At 40.1% G+C, this 17,978-nt stretch overlaps 1 long non-coding RNA gene across 1 annotated transcript in view; it reads left to right on the forward strand.

Annotated features, from left to right (window-relative positions):
• The first annotated feature begins 1,826 nt into the window (after positions 1-1,826).
• The window catches only part of LOC141567356 (uncharacterized), a 29,122-nt gene continuing 12,970 nt past the window's right edge, over positions 1,827-17,978 (forward strand). Inside the window, exon 1 of the long non-coding RNA XR_016019783.1 lies at positions 1,827-2,559. This is a non-coding gene — a long non-coding RNA (uncharacterized LOC141567356). The remainder of the gene's footprint in view (positions 2,560-17,978) is intronic.

The following is a 17,978-nucleotide window of genomic DNA, read 5'->3' on the forward strand; positions in this document are numbered from 1 at the left end:
CTAAATTGCTGATTTGATCCTCTGTTTCCTCTAATTTACTATGGGTCCCCTTTAATGATTTCTTCATTTCAGTTATTGCATTTTTTATTTCTGACTGGTTCTTTTTTATGTTTTCTATCTCTAGTTTTGTGTTTCCTATCTCTTTGTTGAAGTTCTCTCTGAGATTGTTGAGCATCCTTATAACCAGTGTTTGAAACATGAGTCTGGTAGATTGCTTGTTTCCATTTTGTTTAGCTCTTTTTCTGGAGCTTTGTTCTATTTTTTCATTTGGGACATGATTCTTTGTCTCCCCATTTTGGCTGTTTTCCTGTGTTTGTTTCTATGTACCATGTTTCCCCCAAAATAAGACCTAACCAGAAAATAAGCCCTAGCATGATTTTTCAGGATGCTCGTAATATAAAATAAGCCCTACCGTATTTTCCCCCAAATAAGACTGGGTCTTATATTAATTTTGGCTCCAAAAGATGCATTAGGACTTATTTTATATTATGAGCATCTTGAAAAATCATGTTACAGCTTATTTTCTGGTTAGGTCTTATTTTCGGGGAAACACCGTGTTAGGTAGGGATGCTATGTCTCCCAGTCTTTGGAGAGTGGCCTTATGTTGTTGGTATGACTTGGAGCTCAGTGGCACAGTCTTCCTGGTCATCTGAGCTGTGCACTCTAGGCATGTCCCTTGTGTGTGCTGTTTGTGCCCTCCTCTTGTAGTTGAGCCTTGGTTGATGTTTGCACAGCAATGAGAGGGATTGACTCTCAGGCTCATGGTTGTGAGGATTTGCTGTGACTACAGTGGAGGAGCTGTGGTGCAGGGGTTGATCCTCCAGAGCAGGATCTGCCTCAACAGGACCCTGGTACCTGTCCTATCCACCCCTTGGGTGTGTCACCCTGGGAGTTGGCTGGGTGATGCTCCAGCTTGTTTCAAAGCTGGCCACTGGGGATGCCAGCCCCAGGGTCATCTGGGAAGGGACCCGCTGCAAGTCAATTTCAGCCACAGCCCATGCCACACCCAGGGCCATGTGGCATGAGCCACAAAGCAATCTGCAGATGGCCACCACCTGTGCTGTGCTTGGAAGTGCCTTGAGAGGCCAAGTCACGAATGAAGGCTGGCTGCCACTAGTGCTGAGCTTAGGGCTGTTTAAGCCAGAGGTACAGGACATGCTCAAGCCAGATGCTGCTTGTCTGGGTTCTGTGAACCTTTGCGAAACCCTAGGAAAGTCTGAAGCATGAACCAAGGCAGGCAGTTTGTATGAAGAAGTCACTGGAAGAGACTTGGGCGGCCCCACAAGTTGGGAAGGGCATGGTCTCAGAATCACCAGGGTGTAAAGAACCAATGGTGTCAACCAGCTTAATGGAGACTCAGCTGCCTGCATTTGCACACCAGGAATGGGGAAGGCTCATCAAAGAAACAATGGCCTCTGTCAGCACCTCTGTCTGGGAGAAAGCTGCCCCTCCAGTCCCGTCCTAAAGTCAGATAACTTCCTGTTGCCTTTCCAGCTGCTGCCCCACTGCTGGAGCTCAGAGTGAGTGATTCCATTGGTAGGTAAGTCCATGCATGGTCCCTTTAAGAGGAGTGCCTAGGACTCCAGCTGCCCTGTCTCACTCAGTCACAATCTCTGCTGGTTTTCACAACCAGAAATTATGGGGGCTTCTCTTTCAGGCACTGGAACCCTGGGCTGAGGAGGCTGGTGTGGGGTGTCTGGGATCCCTTGCTCCTCCCGGGGCACCTCTGCAGCCAAGATATCTCTCCCAACTTTTAGTGGTCACACACGGGTGTGGGACCAGCCGGTTCCGCATCTCTGCCCCTCCTACCAGTCTCGAGGTGGCATCTTCTGTTTGTCCGTAGTTGTAGAGCTTTGGTTCAGCAAGGTTTCAGGCAATTCTCAATGATGGTTGTTTTGTAGTTTAGCTATAATTTTGATGTGGTTGTGAGAGAAGGTAAGCACAGCATCTATATACTCTGCCGTTTTGACCGGCTCAGCTCAGCCAATATTTTTTTGAAGGAAAAAGTGCAGTGACGTAAGGTCATGGCAGTAAATCTCAGAGGCAGTAGTCAAAGTCACAGAGTGGTGGGAGGAAAAACAAAAAAACATCTCTGGCCTCACGGTCAGTTGTCACTTTCTAGCTGTTTGGCCTGTATTACTTATCGCTTCCCCTCTCAACTTCCTTTTCTGTAAAATGCGGACACAGATGTCTACTTCACAGGATTTATAAAAGCACTAAGTGCAATTGTGTATGCAAATCAGTGGACATATAGTATCAACAAACACAGTTTTTTGGCGGGATGATGGTCACCCTCTTGTACGTGTTTAAAAGACGTAACTATTTTTCCCTTCCTTCCTTCTAATTTCTCTTTGTCTTCTCACTCTTTTTTTGATCTCCTCTGCTAGAAATATTTTGGTGAGTTTATAGCTTTGTTCTTCCATTTAAAAATATTTACTGAGCAGTTACTCTGTGCCAGGCCTGGTTCTAAGTTCTGAAGACACAACCCTGAATGAAACAGACAAGGTCTATGAGCTCATGGAGATAATATTCTAATGGAGGAAGACTGATAAGTAAGAGGTAAGCAAGTACATATACTAGATCATTTCTGACAGTGATATGTTAAAAAAAAAAAAAAAGAACAAGGCTGTGTGAGGAGACAGAGACAGCTGGAAGAAGAGAGAATGAATGAAGGCTATTTTAGAAATTGTGGTCAAGGAAGCAATCTCTAAGGATATGATATCAGACAAGAAACTTGAAGGAAGTGAGGAAATAGCAAGTGGAAAATGTAGGAAAAGAGAGTTGTGGGCAGAATGTTTGCAAGTGAAGTGAACTTGATGGGTTTGAGGAGAAAAGAAGCTCAGAATTCTTAGCTTTTAGCAAACGAGAAAAGGAGAGTGAAGCTGAAGGTGGAGAGACCGGACATGGCAAAAAGTTTGGACTTGATTCTCAATCTGGTGGGAGGGTTTTGAACGTTGGACATGTTCAAAACATGATTTGGTTCATGTTTTGTAAGGTGCATTCTGCTGTTTGGAAAATAGATCTGAGGGGCGACAATGGTAAGAAAGCATGCAAAGGGATGCCTTGAGAATTACTGCTGTCATCCAGGTGAGAGATGGCTGTGGCTTGGCCAAGGGTTCTAGCAGCTGCGATGGAGAGAGGAAAATGGCTTTGGGCTAAGTTTTGAAGAAGAGCTGATAGGGACCTACACAGGTAAAACATGGGCCATGAAAGGAAGGGAGCGACCAAGGATGACTCCTAAGCTTTTGGCTGAGCATTTGTTTGTTGGGCTCTCTCCATTTCTCTACTGTGCATTTTAAACAGGAGCAATTTCTTGCATTGTACGAGATGAGCTCATTTAGGTCTATATGTGCTATATTCAGTAAGAACCGAGACTGGGCTATAGAACTAAAGAAGAGATGTTGATCATTTCGAATCCTTTAGGTTTTGTGCTTTCTGTGTACCTGGGGTGCATTACTTTGCAACTTTTACTTCAATTATCCTCCAACTGTCCCAGTTTCCTCCTCTTCTCCCTGGCTCCCACGTCTGTGGCTTCCTCTGCATCTCACCAGAACAGGAACCGCTGTGTAGGGCACAGCAAGTTCAGCAGACTTGGCATGGGCCCTGGTGATGAGCCCTGCCCTTCAGGTGGTGTGGCCTCCTGGCTTGGGGAATCTGGAAAGCTTTCCTGGCTCTCTGTGCTGACCCGTCACAGGGTTTGGGAACCGGAACAGAGCAGAGCAGACCCCCATGCATGCCACCTTTGGTTAGAGTCTGAGGGGAAAGGGGCTGCTGCAGCCATGGTGTGTCTGGTACTGAATCCCCAGCACTGCTGCTTTGGGCGGACTCTGGGACGTGGTATAGACTGTGGATGGTTTCTCCTCTATAGTGCTTCTGCAAGTATTTTGGGGAGACTTCCTTAACTTGTCTGAGCAACAATTCCTGTGTCTGTAAAGATGGGGACAGTAATAATGAGTGCTTCTCAGGGTTACTGTGAGAGCTGACTTGATTGGAGAGGCAGTAAAATGCCAAGGCAAGCATGACAAACTTGGCTTGGAGTCCAGGATCAGACTGACCAGGTTCTTTTCCATCTGGATTCTGACATTGGAACAAGCTTCTTAACCTCTCTGTGCCTCAGTTGCCTCATCTCCAATAAGAGGATAATAATAGTACCTACTTCAAATGGCTATTGTGAGAATTAGATGAAATGTTTTGTGTAAAGTGCTTCAAACTGTGACTGGCATTTGATTGCAGCACATAAAAATAGCACTTGATAAGAGACATTTGATGATTGTCTGTTAGGAAAAAAATGATGCCTGTGAAAAGCACATTAACAACATAAAAACTTAGTTATTGTTTTTAATTTTTTACATCCTCCATTAGCCTTGCCTGTTCTGTTTTTCAGAAATAAATACAATTGTGGCATGTGAATCTCTGGGATTCAAATGAGAAGGTCACATACTCAGATGCCTCCGGGGGTGAAGCAGGTACACAAATAAATTAGGGAAGCAGGCCCAGGATAATCCAGGAAACACACGATCTTATCTGTCTAAACAGGTTGCTGTCTATGACTTAGCCACAGCTGTTTCAGTGCTGGTTGTGTCACATGCGAGTTCTTCAAGGGGACCTGGAACTCTGGGCCTTTTAGATAAACTTAAAAACACCTTGCTGGCTAAAGAAATGTGTGTTTCAAGGGGTGGACCTGGCCCAAGGGCCACCAGTGTAGAAACTTGGATCTAACTAACCACAGATTAGTTTGTAAGGTCAGCTGCAAATGGGATCCAGGAAAGGTAATTTACCTGAGGATGGTTTAAGCACTAGAAACCACCAGGGCAGACAAACCCAGGTGGGTAATGCACCAGAAGCTCCTCTGGGGTAGGAGACAGGTTGGACTTGTGATGAAGGAGGATGCTTGTGATGAAGGAGGATGCTGAAACGATGACCCATGTGACCCGGCATACTTCAGAACCTGATGTAGGGCTGGCCCCAATGCCACAGATGTCTGTGGTTTGAATATACAGGTTGTTTTTTCACTTCCTTGGCAGTCAGGTTACACAGAGGCAGTATTGTTCAGTTCCCACTGCTTCCTGGGACCCGCGTTGCACCTGCTGTGCGTGGCTGTGGCATCCTCCATAGTTGGGCAACTGCTTGCCTTTGTCTGGATGCTCCTGTGGGCTTTACCTGATAGAGAGGCATTTTGGAGGGATCATACACAGGAAGGCTGCTAGAATCAGGTCATGTAAGCCAGTTCACTAAGCCGAGCTGTGGAACAGGTGCATAGACAACACTGGAGCTTAGTTTCACTTTCAGTGACACTATAGTTTTCATAGCTCAACAAAGCCAATTAAAGTTTTATGATGTTTATAGAATGCTGTTCCATTCACTGGCAGAGAAAAGCAAAGTACAAAATCAAGGGAAAAATAAAACCTTAATAATTACTACTAATATTCAAAACGAGAATCAAATATCTAATATTCTTTATAAGTTATAAGACAATGCTAGTTGATCAATGGTTCTTAGGAGGGGCAGTTTTGCCCCCCAGGGGACATTCAGCAATGTCTGCAGACAATTTTGCTTGTCACAACTGAGGGAGGGGTTTGCTACTGGCATCTCGTGGATAGAGGCCAGGGATGCTTCAAAACAGCCTACAATGCACAGAATATTCCCTCACAACAAAGAATTATGGGGAGCAACATGTCACTAGTGACAAGGCTGAGAAACTTGCAATAGGATGAAAGAAAAAAAATTTCATGAGTGTTAGCGTGAGAAGGTAACTTTAGAAATGAATTAGGGGCATAAGTTAAAGGCTGCCGTACACTGGGTTAAAGGTGTATATATGTATGATTATAGCAAATTACCCTCTTCATGAACTCTTAGCTGGATTAATTAAACTAATTACATATATTATAAATTGTATATTATATGTTATTATATATGTATACATACATACATACATATATAGGCACATATATATGTGTATATGTGTGTACATGAAGCACCCTACCTACTCTTATAATGGGAAACTGTTTTCACTATTAAAGGAGCTTAGGCTGCACATAGCTGTATCCCCAAAAGAGCAATGTGTTCATATCCAGAGCAATAATCATACAAACAGACAGAACCTGAAGAGCAAAACCTAGGGTCCTCGGTCCTAAGCGGAGCTACCAATTGTGTCTTCTCCTCCAACTGCTCCCAGTAGGGGATAGAGTTTGTATTTTTTTGACATCTGGCTTTACTGACAGATGTTTTCAATACAAAGGGAATTCAAAGGCCAGTAAACAGAGGCTGCTGAGGAGTTCATGAGATAGATGTGCTGTGGCTTCGTCACCATGTCGAGCACAATATTTGCTGGGAGGTGCCCCTGAATTGACAATGCAGGGCATGATTTCCAAATGGCACGATTTCCACCTTCAGACATCAGTGTGAAGTTCAGGTGGAGCTGTTGCGGACAGAGGGCAACACAGAGTGGCCGGAAGGGATGGGATATTGGGATGAAATGCTGAATTTCGTGACATGTCTGATGGGAAGGAAGCAAGATTGGTGTCATGGATTTCTTTCTTTTTCTGCAAGACCAGCTTTGGTTTCTCTGAAGTATTCTTAAAGAAATAAGGCATTTCAATTTCCCTGCAGAGGGCAGGGAGTGGGACTTGGCATTTGGAATGAAATATGCACATAACTTGTTAAACTAGGTAGACTTTTTTCCTTGCCCAGAAACAACCTCATTATGCAACCTCGGAAGTTATAGATCACCCACATGAGCCAAACAGAAACCAAACCCCAAACTGGAATATTTACATGGGGTCTTTGAAATGTCTTATTTGTTAAGCTTAAATGATGTGCATTTCCCCAGGTTGGTGGTCCTCTTTCATATTTCCCATTATTATTAAATCTCTCTCCTTTGACCTCAAACAAAATAAGAAGAGTTTGTGCTTGCTGAGTACTTACCTGATGTTGTTGTAAGCCCTTCACATAGAACTATTTATTTAAGCCTCGCTTGTGGAGTATGCATTGTAATCCAGTTTCCAGATAAAGGAAACTGAGGCCCAGAGAGGTTAAATAATCTGTTAAAAGTAATTCAACTAGTAAGTAAGGAGCTGAAATTTCAATGTAAGCTGTCTGGCTTCAAAATCTGTAACATAAACGCAACCTCGTACGGTCTGAAATCAGGATTTAGATTTTTTTCTAAAGCAATATGAGTCAGTCTTGCCAGGGAGAATATTGAGAAAATTGATCACTTGTCTTTCCTGAGTTTTCTTGAATTATCCTTACTATCCTTGCAAGAAAAGAATACTTACAAGTTTATAGGTTAGGAGGTATTTTAGGGCAGTCTTCCCAGGTTGATGAGATAGTAGTATACAAAAAAGTAGACTGTTAGACAGTGGTTTGAATTATATAGTTAAACTATGTAAACACTGAGTGGTGTTGGACAAGTTACTTACCATCTCTGAGCCTTGGGTTCCTCATTTGTGAAGTGGATAATAAGACACCATTGTATTGTAAAGATTAAATGCTATAATTCAAGTACAGTGTCTAATGCAGTGTCTGACCATAGAAAGTGCTCAGTAAATGTGAGTTCCTGCTTTTGCAGGGAGCCTAGTGGTGGAATTATAGAAAGGAGGTGAATTAGCAAGCAAATCTCAGATAAATGTCTTAAAACTGTGAAATTAAATTCTGGCTCTGCCACTAAGAAATTAGGAGACACCTTGGATAATTATTTGGCTTCTTGGAAATTTTATAAAGGACAGGTATGACATATTGTATGAGTCTATCTCTATCATTTACTAGGTGTCACTAGGTGACACTCTTAAAAACAATCCCAGGCAAAAGAAACAGACAAAACCCATGAAGAGGACGCTTGAGATGGGACACCTAATGTATCAATACTTTGATATATAGCAAACAGCTGTTACTATTTTGGTGCTAAGAAACATCACACAAGGACGATGGCAGGATTTAAATAGCTGGAAAGATTACTTACTTTTTCTTGACACCAAGATAGTTAATGGTGGTTCAACATTTCATGAGTGAAGGAATGAAAAAAAAAAAAAAAAAAAGACACGGTGTGAAAAATAAACACTGGGGTGATGGGTGTAGCACAGGTAACTTGAAAGCCATGATAGATTTCCTCTGTTACAGTCTTCACAAGAGATGACTACTTTTCATTTCTGGGATTTGATGAGCTTCTCAGCTCTTTCCCATAGATTTGGATCCTTTTAAAATTAGGAAGGATCGCCCTCTAGAGGTCAAGCTAACGAGAGAATACCTGCACCATGGTCTTGATTTCTGCAGATGAGGATTTGGGAGTTGAAAGAAACTCCTAATTTGAGAGGAGATAACTTTAAGAGGGGAAGGGACATTTCCCTATCGGGCTCATTAGTATAATTCAGGTAATTAGGTAATCCAGATTACTTCCTTTCTGAGGCTTCCCCATTATGTTAATTAAATAAAGCAGCAAATTTTTAATGACAAATCCCTTTCATAAGCAGCAAGTTCAAGAACACTAAACAAAAGATACGACAATTAATCAGCCATTTGTGTTTATTTACCCCCATCACTGCCATGAGTGATTGCTTCAACTTTGTATTCATTATTTGGTTAATTTGTCAAGACTGGACAGAAAGTATTGAAATGCCAGGTCCACTAAATTTTGCTTGTGCTCCTCTTATAGTGTCTGTTTATGAGTGTCCTGAAGTAAATTGATAAACTGCATGTAGTTAAGAGTGAGAAAGGCATGGTCATAGGGATAGCATGGAACAGAGGAGAAATCCTTTTGAAAATACAATCACGCTGGTAATTAATAAGACATATTTACAAATGCTTGAACATACTCGTAGTTAAAACTTTCATCTAAATTAAGTAGAATGTTTTTATTCAAAATTTACTTCACAATGAAAATGGCACTCAGTGAAGAGATTTGTATTGATCTGTTTTGATTACTAAAGATCCAATGCATTAGTTTCAATATTAATAACTTTTCAGCTCTGGAAAGTCATTTTCAGAGCAATATAATTTGTATCTAGTGAGCAAGCTGGTAATCAAATGTTGAAGTTGTGTGATCTTTTTATATATGTGAATCCTTAATAAATTGGTAAGCAAAGTAATGGAGATTTGTAGTCAGTGTCACTGAGTTCTATGTTATTTACCATTCATATGTTTAGAAAGTTGTACTCAAAAAAAAAAAAAAAGAAGGAAAACATTCATCTTTCTTTTAAGGTGTTATATGTATTTTGGAGTGCTTTTTGATTCCTCATTGAAAGTGAGCTGAAAGCTGATTGGATCTTAGCTGGCAGCTCTTTCAAGACCATAAATTCTAGGAGTCAGGCATAAAATCAGTAAATAAGAGTTATAGTATCAGTGAAGCACAAGTCAGTCCCTAAAGGCAGGATGTGAAATTGACTTGAAAAATACAGCACATAAAACTCATGATACAGATGTAGATAACCAGGAGGAAAAGAAGGTCTTCTTTGGCTCAGCACAGAAATTTAACAAGATACACAGGGAAGTATTTTTGCATCATGTATCTGAACTTTGTGTAGTTTTTGGGAAGTAAAATATCATTTAACTTAAAAAGCATGTTGAAAAAATTTTTTCCTGTTATATTCCATAATGCCATGTCAATAAAGGACAGTTTCACTAAAAAATGACCTAGAATTGTCTCTGTTGATCTTAAAGAATGTTGGGTTGAATGGAATGATTATTAACCTGAAATTTGTATTCATTAATTTTGGGGCGATGAAATCACTTAGCATTTGTTAAGCATTTAAAATTACAAAAAGTATAATTTGTTGTGTTTTGATGGGGTTACTTTTAGAAAAGGAAGGATAATAGTTAAAGATGTCATATTTAGTACTTGTAAAAGGACTGGGACACATTTTGTGATAAATTGATTGTAAGAAGTAAATATACACGTTACACACACACACACACACACACACACACACACACACATATATATATGATACATTTCATGTAACACACTGGTCATTATTTTTCTTTAAGACTAACTCAACTAATCTAGGTAGGATATGTGATATTGATTGGCCAGCAAAACAATGGTTTAAGGTGAAAATGTATGATGTCAGAAATGTGCATACCCCCAAACTTCTAAAATACATTTTATTTTATTATTGTATTTATTTTATTTTATTGGCTCTGCTTTTGATGAATAACAATTACGTACATTTTTATAATTAAAGTAATCCTCTATCATGATGAATAGAACCATCTGCATCAACCCAGAATGCTTTGTGTTGTGAAGACCTATATCTCACAAGGGCAGGCTAAGTCAGACCTTCAAGTCTGAGTTTGAGTTCCTTACTGCTGGCATTGAACCCACTGGTCAACCAGCTGCGTTTCCTTGAGGTTTGCATTGTGCCACAATTAGGCTGGCAAATTATTTTCTAGTGGATGTGGTTTGGAGGACAGTCACAGGAGCAACTTAATAGTTTTGAGCTTGAGGAGCTTGTTGTAATGCTCTTAGGGTATGAGTACTGAATACAACCCCTCAATGATGTGTTATTCAGTTCAGCACCGTGTTCAGAACAGCTCCTCGAAAGATGGTGTGCAATCGCATCCTGCTACTCACTCCGTGGGTTGCACCAAGAAAACACATGTAAAACCAGTGACGTTTGGCTCTGACCAGCAACAAGGAGGAGATGCATCTATCTCTTCCTGGATATATATATATCTTCTATTTTATTATATACCTTCTATTTTATTATATATATATAATTTATTATATTTTATTTTATATATGTAATATCTATTTTATTTTAAATTAATTCGATTTTATTTTATGCAAAACAGAGAAATGAGGAAAACATTTTAAAATTCTCCTGAGTGCTTAAGAGCCCGCTGGTGTTTGCTCAGTGGTGGTGGCGTGGGGTAGGGGGTAAAGAAAGAACAGTTAATGAGGGCCAAAGGAATAAAAAGGTCTGGAAAACTGTGACGTTGGCATGGAAGTGAGAAGAGCGGGGTGAATGTTTCCTAGAGTATTGACTTTTATATTAAAACTTTTTCTTTTTCTTTTTTTGGTTTTAGTAAGGGAGGAATCCCCACCGATTGACCTGAAGCGGAAGTGTTGTGACAGCGTATTTGTCTCTTAATAGTACTATGATATTTACATAAAGATGCAAGAGAGAAAGTAAGAAAGAGAAAAGTAGTGTTGGTATTTGGGCATTGACATGCCTTTTTTTTTCTGGAAGAGAAGTCCCTTAAAGATACTCCGTGAGTTATAGAGCTTACGGTCAGTTGATTTGGAGTTGTTTTCAAATACTGAGTTCATCCGTTGGCAACATGAGGCTCAGAGCTTAACTTCAGTATTCCCTGAATACCAATGCTTCACTATTTAGCAAAAGGATGATGATAAGTGGTATCTGAGACTCTAATTTGACATCTACTCCCCCCGCTGCTCATGTTTTCTCTCTCTCCACTTTCAGGAATTAGAGATCAACAATGTCCACTTACCTCCTTTCATTCAAACGATTTGTCTAGAGGAAAGCTTTTCAAAAGAAGACACACAAATTTGCCTCTTTTTCCTGTCCTTATCCCAGCCCTCATGGCTGTCCCCAGTGCTTTCTGCAGTAGACTATAACGATTGAAAGCTGGCTCTAACTAAAGTGGAAAGGATGTGTTCTAGAGCAAGAGAGAGGAAAATGGTCACTGTTACTGTCCTAGAAATCTGTTAGCATTTTCGTCAGTCCTCCCAGGTTTTCAGAAGTTTATAACTTGGTAGCAACATGATTTACAAGCTCTGTAACATAAATTTACGGGAGGTGGAAAATCTCTTAGGCATTATTTCAGTGGCTGAAAATATGAAGAAAATTTTTGGTAAACAAGGATACAGCCAACCTTTTAAGTTTTATAGTACCTTGAGAGAGCTGAGAAGAAAGTGAAATAAATAACTCAGTAAGCAAAAATTGATTGAGTGTGGATGATATTAAGTGATAAATTGACTGATAAATTGACATTCAAGGACAGTGATACAGACAAATATAACATGGCAATTACGTAACTTTAGTATTTATCTGATGTTCCTAGAAGAGTATGTATGAGTATATGCATAAATATACATATATTTATGTATTCTACCTTCAGACGATTGTTAAACATGACTATAGATTTAATATATGCACATATTTTTTGATATAAGACAACTGCACAATGTATTATGATCTAAAATACGTGCTTTTTTCCACATCTACAAAGGAATTAAACGTTGAGGTAGAATGGAACATAAAAATATTCTTTGTTCATAAATTAGGTGTGAATCATATAAAGCCACCAGAACATTTTGTGAATCAAAGCCAAGGAATCTGAAGGACTTCAAATAGCTTTCTAAAGTTTCTGACTGAAATAGCCAAAGAATCTAGGGATGGAAGAATCTGGCTTTTTGGCCATAATAGTTCTATTAAATTTCTGAAGCCCTACTGACAGTAATAATTTTAGTAAGTTTGGAATGTATACTTTTTAGTATTCATGAAGATTAGATGTTAGACTGAGGGCAGAAAATCAAGAATAATGATTGAAAAGCCCAGGTAATATTCTCTCTCCATGTTATCTCAAATATATTTCCAAAATACCTGCCCAAAATCACTGGTAGTGGAAAAGTGGGATGAACGAAGTAGATAATATTGGGGCTCTGCCCAGACATTTCTGTATTCCTTTTTACTGCTTTTGAATCTCTCCTCTGTCAGTGTACTTTTTCCCCCCCAATAGTCTATGACTTTTCATAGGTCTGCCTTCAGGCTACTGGACACCTTTGTGCACAGAATTTATATTCTCTGGGGGCTGTCACTGTCACTGACAGGTGCAGGGGTATGAAAGCCCAACTCCTCATCTCAAATGGGAACCACTCTGAAGTGTAAATGACACTACAGAGCTCTCCAGCAGGGTCAGGCTGACACCACCCTCTAGGAACTCTGCCTGCGATGGCACCTGGCTGGGATTCCTCCCCTCCCTGTGTAGCTCCCTCCTTTTTCTTACCAGTTTTCTCCTTCCTGAATCAATCCCTTGCACATAAATCCTCACCTCAAAGTCAGCTTCTGGGAGACCAGACCCTAGACTGTGAAGAAACAGGGAAGGAGGTGAGCTGACTTACAAAGTCACACGGTTTCTCTAAGCATGTTTATTTTGGACATTATGTTAAACGTGGTGGGATATCAAGAGTGGAGATCACTTCAAAGGGAAATCACAATTCAGTGACTGCTTCATACCTATGGATGTCCTTGTTAATATCAGGAATTGTCCATCTCATTGTTAATCAATATAGTGGAGACTTTGGATCATTTTAGTATCATGTAACAGAAATGTTACTTAAACTGGTAGAAAAAAGAAAGTATATATTTGACCACATATCTGAAAAATCAAGCAGTGGCATTTTAGACACAGTGAACTCCAGGTGCAAAACATCATCAATAATGTTTCTTTCTTTCAGTTCCTGGTTCTGTTTTTCTTCATGTTGGCTTCATTCTTGGGCAGGTTTTCCCTTGCACTGACAAAGATGGCATCATGCCAGCTTAGCACCTTCTGAAAAAAAAAAGGCTCATCTTTTCCAGCAGTTCTAATAAAGGAAATAGAGCCAATTCTTTTTGAAACATATTGGGTCACAGGTCCATCCTGGAATCAGTAACTGTGGCCTGGAAATTCAGATGCTCCTATTGGTTAATCAGAATCACATGCTCACTTCTAGAGTCTGAGGATTGGTGCGGGATGGGGTCAGCTCATCCAATCAAGTGGCCTAGGAGTTGGAAAAGGGATAATTCCCTGAAAGACCAGGTACTGAACCTACAGAGAGCGCTGGATGTTGGCCAGGCTAAAGCAATAGATGTCTCCTATAAGACATCTAATGGGTTTTAGAGTCTGTTTTTTAAAAGAGACAACAAAATGTGCCTTACTTCACTTCATAAGATCAACTTCAATCCCTTGTTTGAACTTCAAAAATTATAAAAGATTTTACTAGGCAAGGTAAGATTATAAGTTATCTTTCTCCAGTCTATGACTAAGGAACCATGCGAATCATACCCAATTTTCTTTATCTTACCAGATATTGACTCCAATATGATTTTGAAAGAGTTTGGAGAATACTTCTTTGAGTCTTGTAAAAGGTCAGACTCTGACTATATACTGATGACTCTAGCTGGGAATTTCTATAACGTCATGGAAAAGTTGGGTACATTAGTTACCTGGCCCTGCTATACAAGAAATGACATATTTTGAGACCTTTCAGGTTTCTGCAAAAAGTCACTACAGGGTTAATGGTAGAGCAAGTGCCTTAGCTCTCACTCTCTTTGATAAGAGTTTAAGTTTTCAGCAGATAATCAGCAAAGTGGATAATTTGCTAGGAGATAGAGTAGGCACTGTTTTTCTGGGAACTGCTCTTACACAAGTCTACTTACTTTTCAATGATGGGTTTTTCTTTGTAAGGAGCACCACATTATGCGAGGACAAGGGGGGGGGTTTAATTATTAAGTTAAACAATAAACTCTTTAAATTACTTTAATTTCCAAGGGATTCAACAGTTCTATTAGTCAGGGTATATATAAGTAAATAACACCTCAAAACAATCAGAAAACCCTGCACAAAAGGCAAAAGATTAGAAAATACTCAGTACCCTGGGGCCTAGGTAATCTAATTAAAAGCAGCATTTTACAAAAGAAGTTGTCTTATGAAGCAGAAGAAAGCACCAAAGCAGTTGCCCTGTCTTCCAGAAGCTTTCAGAGCCTAAGTGCATTGGTAAGATTTGCATAATTGTTATATTTTCTTATCTTTTGCGAAATATCAAAAAACATATCAGGTCATTTATCTTTCTAGCACATACAAAACTATTTTGAAAGGGCCAGTGCTCTTCTTTAAGTGCTATTTATATGTTAAAATAGTTATAGTAATGGTGGGAAGGAGACATTCCCAGGGTTACTGAAGACAATGGAATATAATGATGGTTAACAGCTATAATTTTTAGGCTTATGAATGCCAGAAGTTGTGCTAAATATGTTGCGCACGTTTATCTCCTTAAAGTCTCAGTGCAACTTTGAAAGGTGGATACTTGTTATGGGTTGACTTGTGTTCCTCCGAAATTCATATGTTGAAGTCCTAACCCCCAGTACTTCGCATTGTGACCTTATTTGGAGACAGGGTCGTTGCAGAAGTAATTAATTAAGATGAGGTCACACTGGAGTGGTAAGGTGGGCTCTTAATCCAATATGACTGGTGTCCTTATAAAAAGGATTCAGAATTTGAACACAGACATTCACATAGGGAGAACGCCATGTAAAGCTAAAGGCAGAAATCTATAAGCCAAGGAACACCAAACATTGTCAGCAAAGCACCGGAAGCTGGGAGGGAGCTTTCTCCTTCACAGACCTCAGAAGGAACCAACCCTGCCAACACCATGACTTGTAGCCTCGGGAATTCTGAGAATAAGTTTCTGTTGTTAGGCCACCCCGTTTGTGGTGCTTTGTTATAGCAGGCCTAGCAAACCAATCCAGTGCTCTTATGGTCCCATTTTACCGATGAAGATTCTGAGTCTTAGAGAGATGGACTTCCCGAAGTCAAACAGTCAGTGAGAAGCAGAGCTGAGGCTGGGGCTGGTTCAGGTCTCTCAAACACTGTGTTTTGAACTCCGTTGTTTTCCAAAAACTGATCCAAGGATCATTTGCATGAGAGTCACTTGGGATGCTTGTTAAAACCTCAGATTCAGGGTCTCACCCCAGACCCACTAAATAGGAAACTGGGGAAATGGGGCAAATTAACTGACCTCCACGTGAGCACCCTTCATACTTATTTTGCTTCTAAAATTAGTCCCTCAACCTCCTTACTGTGATCTATTGAAGTTGGCGTGATCCAAGTACTAACTAAGGGGTATTGATTTATTTATCAGTCAGATGTTGGGCCAATTTTACCTGGACTTAAGATATAGTTGTGTGTGTGTGTGTGTGTGTGTGTGTGTGTGTGGCGTGCTTTTTGTTTTGTTTTGGTGGGATAATCAATATTCTCTATCTTACTTCCCAATTTCAAATCAAATCCCTTGAAAATGAAAGTGAAAAATTATAAAGTGGGAGATGAGGGTAAGGGGGATCAAATATATGGTGATGGAAGGAGAACTGACTCTGGGTGATGAACACACAATGGGATTTATAGATGATGTAATACAGAATTGTACACCTGAAATCTATGTAATTTTACTAACAATTGTCACCCCAATAAATTAAAAAAAAATTATAAAGAGTTTTATAAAGGTGAGGCAATATTATAAGTATTGTATATTATAAAATTTATTTAGGTCATTTGCTTGAGGGACTATGGAAGAAGATATTATTTTAATGTAAATCCTACCAATTTCTTATTTCTTTTGAAAGAGTAAATGTTGAGTTATCAGTGGTTCTACTCTGGAAAGTTTGCTTCTTTTTTTTACCACAACCAATGCTCCGCCTAACTGTGCAGTGAGGAATTCTCTGTCGCACACTACCACGTACCATGCATCTTAGTAAACTTTGCTCATATTTTCTAGGGTTTCTGGGGCCTAAGTTTAAGGTGAAACTGGAAAAACAGAGGGTCTTTTTCTTGACTACATTATTGTTATTCACTCCTTCAGACATAGAATACTTACTGATGACTTTACTTATTTATTTATTCACTTCTTCATTTAGCTTTTTGGAGATGAGTTCACCTTGCAATGAGGGCGGGCCAATGCATTGCATCACTACTCACCCATGCGGACTCTGCCATATCCTTGCAGGCACTGCTGACTGACAGGTTCTTACATTATTATTTTTGTCCTAGTTAGGGACCCTCAGGTTACCTAGATTCACTGAAGCAGATGATTTTATCAGTTAATCATTGATGTTTAACAAAATATCCCACAATTTAGTGGCTTAAAAAAATGATTTATTATTTCTCACGTTTCTAAGGGTTGACCGGGCAGGTCCTCCACTGGTTTTGCCTGGATTCGTTCACGCAGCTGCACTCAGCTGGAGGTCAAGTGGGCTCCAAATCCAAGAGGGCCTCGTACACGTCCGGCAGGTGTGGGCTATTGGCTGGGGTGCCTCGTTCCTCCTCCAGGCTCTCTCATCTTCCACTAAGTTAGATTTTCTCCTCACACGGCAATTTCAAGACAGTTTTCCAAAAAGGCAAATGCGGAAGCCGCAAGGCTTTTTGAGGCCTAGGGGCTGGGATTTGCATAACGTCACTTTCAGCACATTTTATTGGTGAAAGCAAGTCACGAGGTCAGCACAAGTTCCGGAGGTTGACTATAAATACACTCCAATTCTGGATGCGAGACTCAGCAAAGTCGCACAGCAAAGAATGCAGCGTGAGATGGGAGGGATTTCTGGCCTTTAAACAATCTACCCCAATGGCAATCTGACAGGTTGCCATTATTCTTCAGTTAATTTGGGTGTTTTATTAATACCAAAGACCATGCTAGAACTGTGTGAAAGGTTTACTTGGAACAGCAATAACAAAATCCATGTCTCAGTAGAATCTGCTTTTAGCAATAAGTAGTTAAGTTCCTTCCCGGAGCAAGTAAAAACATTCACATTGTATTTGAGGCATATGTTGCATAGTGCCTGTACATCACCTTTGAGCAAAGGTGAAAGGTAAAAATCATAACTCTCTTTTGCAGACTCTTTTCACACCTGATGTGGATTGGGACAGTTTTACTCCAAGTGTGGTTTATGGACTAAAAGCATCAGTATCACCTGAGAGATTGTTAGAAATTCAAATTTTCAGGCTCCTCCCAATACCTACTGCATTAGACTCTCTGGGGTGGGGCCCAGGAATCTGTATTTTAACAAGTTTTTCGGGTGACTCCTGATGCACACTAAAGTTTAAGAAGTGGTTCAGATCAGACCCCTCTTAGATAAAAGCACTAGATTACAGATATTTTTCTCAAATCTCCCCGTTTCTTCATATATCTGGGATTAACCAATGATCTATACAACTGGATTCATGAAACAATATCATCTAGTTGGTTTCTGAAAAGGTTAGAATCCAAGTAACTT

The sequence above is a fragment of the Rhinolophus sinicus genome, chromosome 17 (genome assembly GCF_057876585.1).
Source record: "Rhinolophus sinicus isolate RSI-liver-muscle chromosome 17, RSI-T2T, whole genome shotgun sequence".
Lineage (NCBI taxonomy): Eukaryota > Metazoa > Chordata > Mammalia > Chiroptera > Rhinolophidae > Rhinolophus > Rhinolophus sinicus.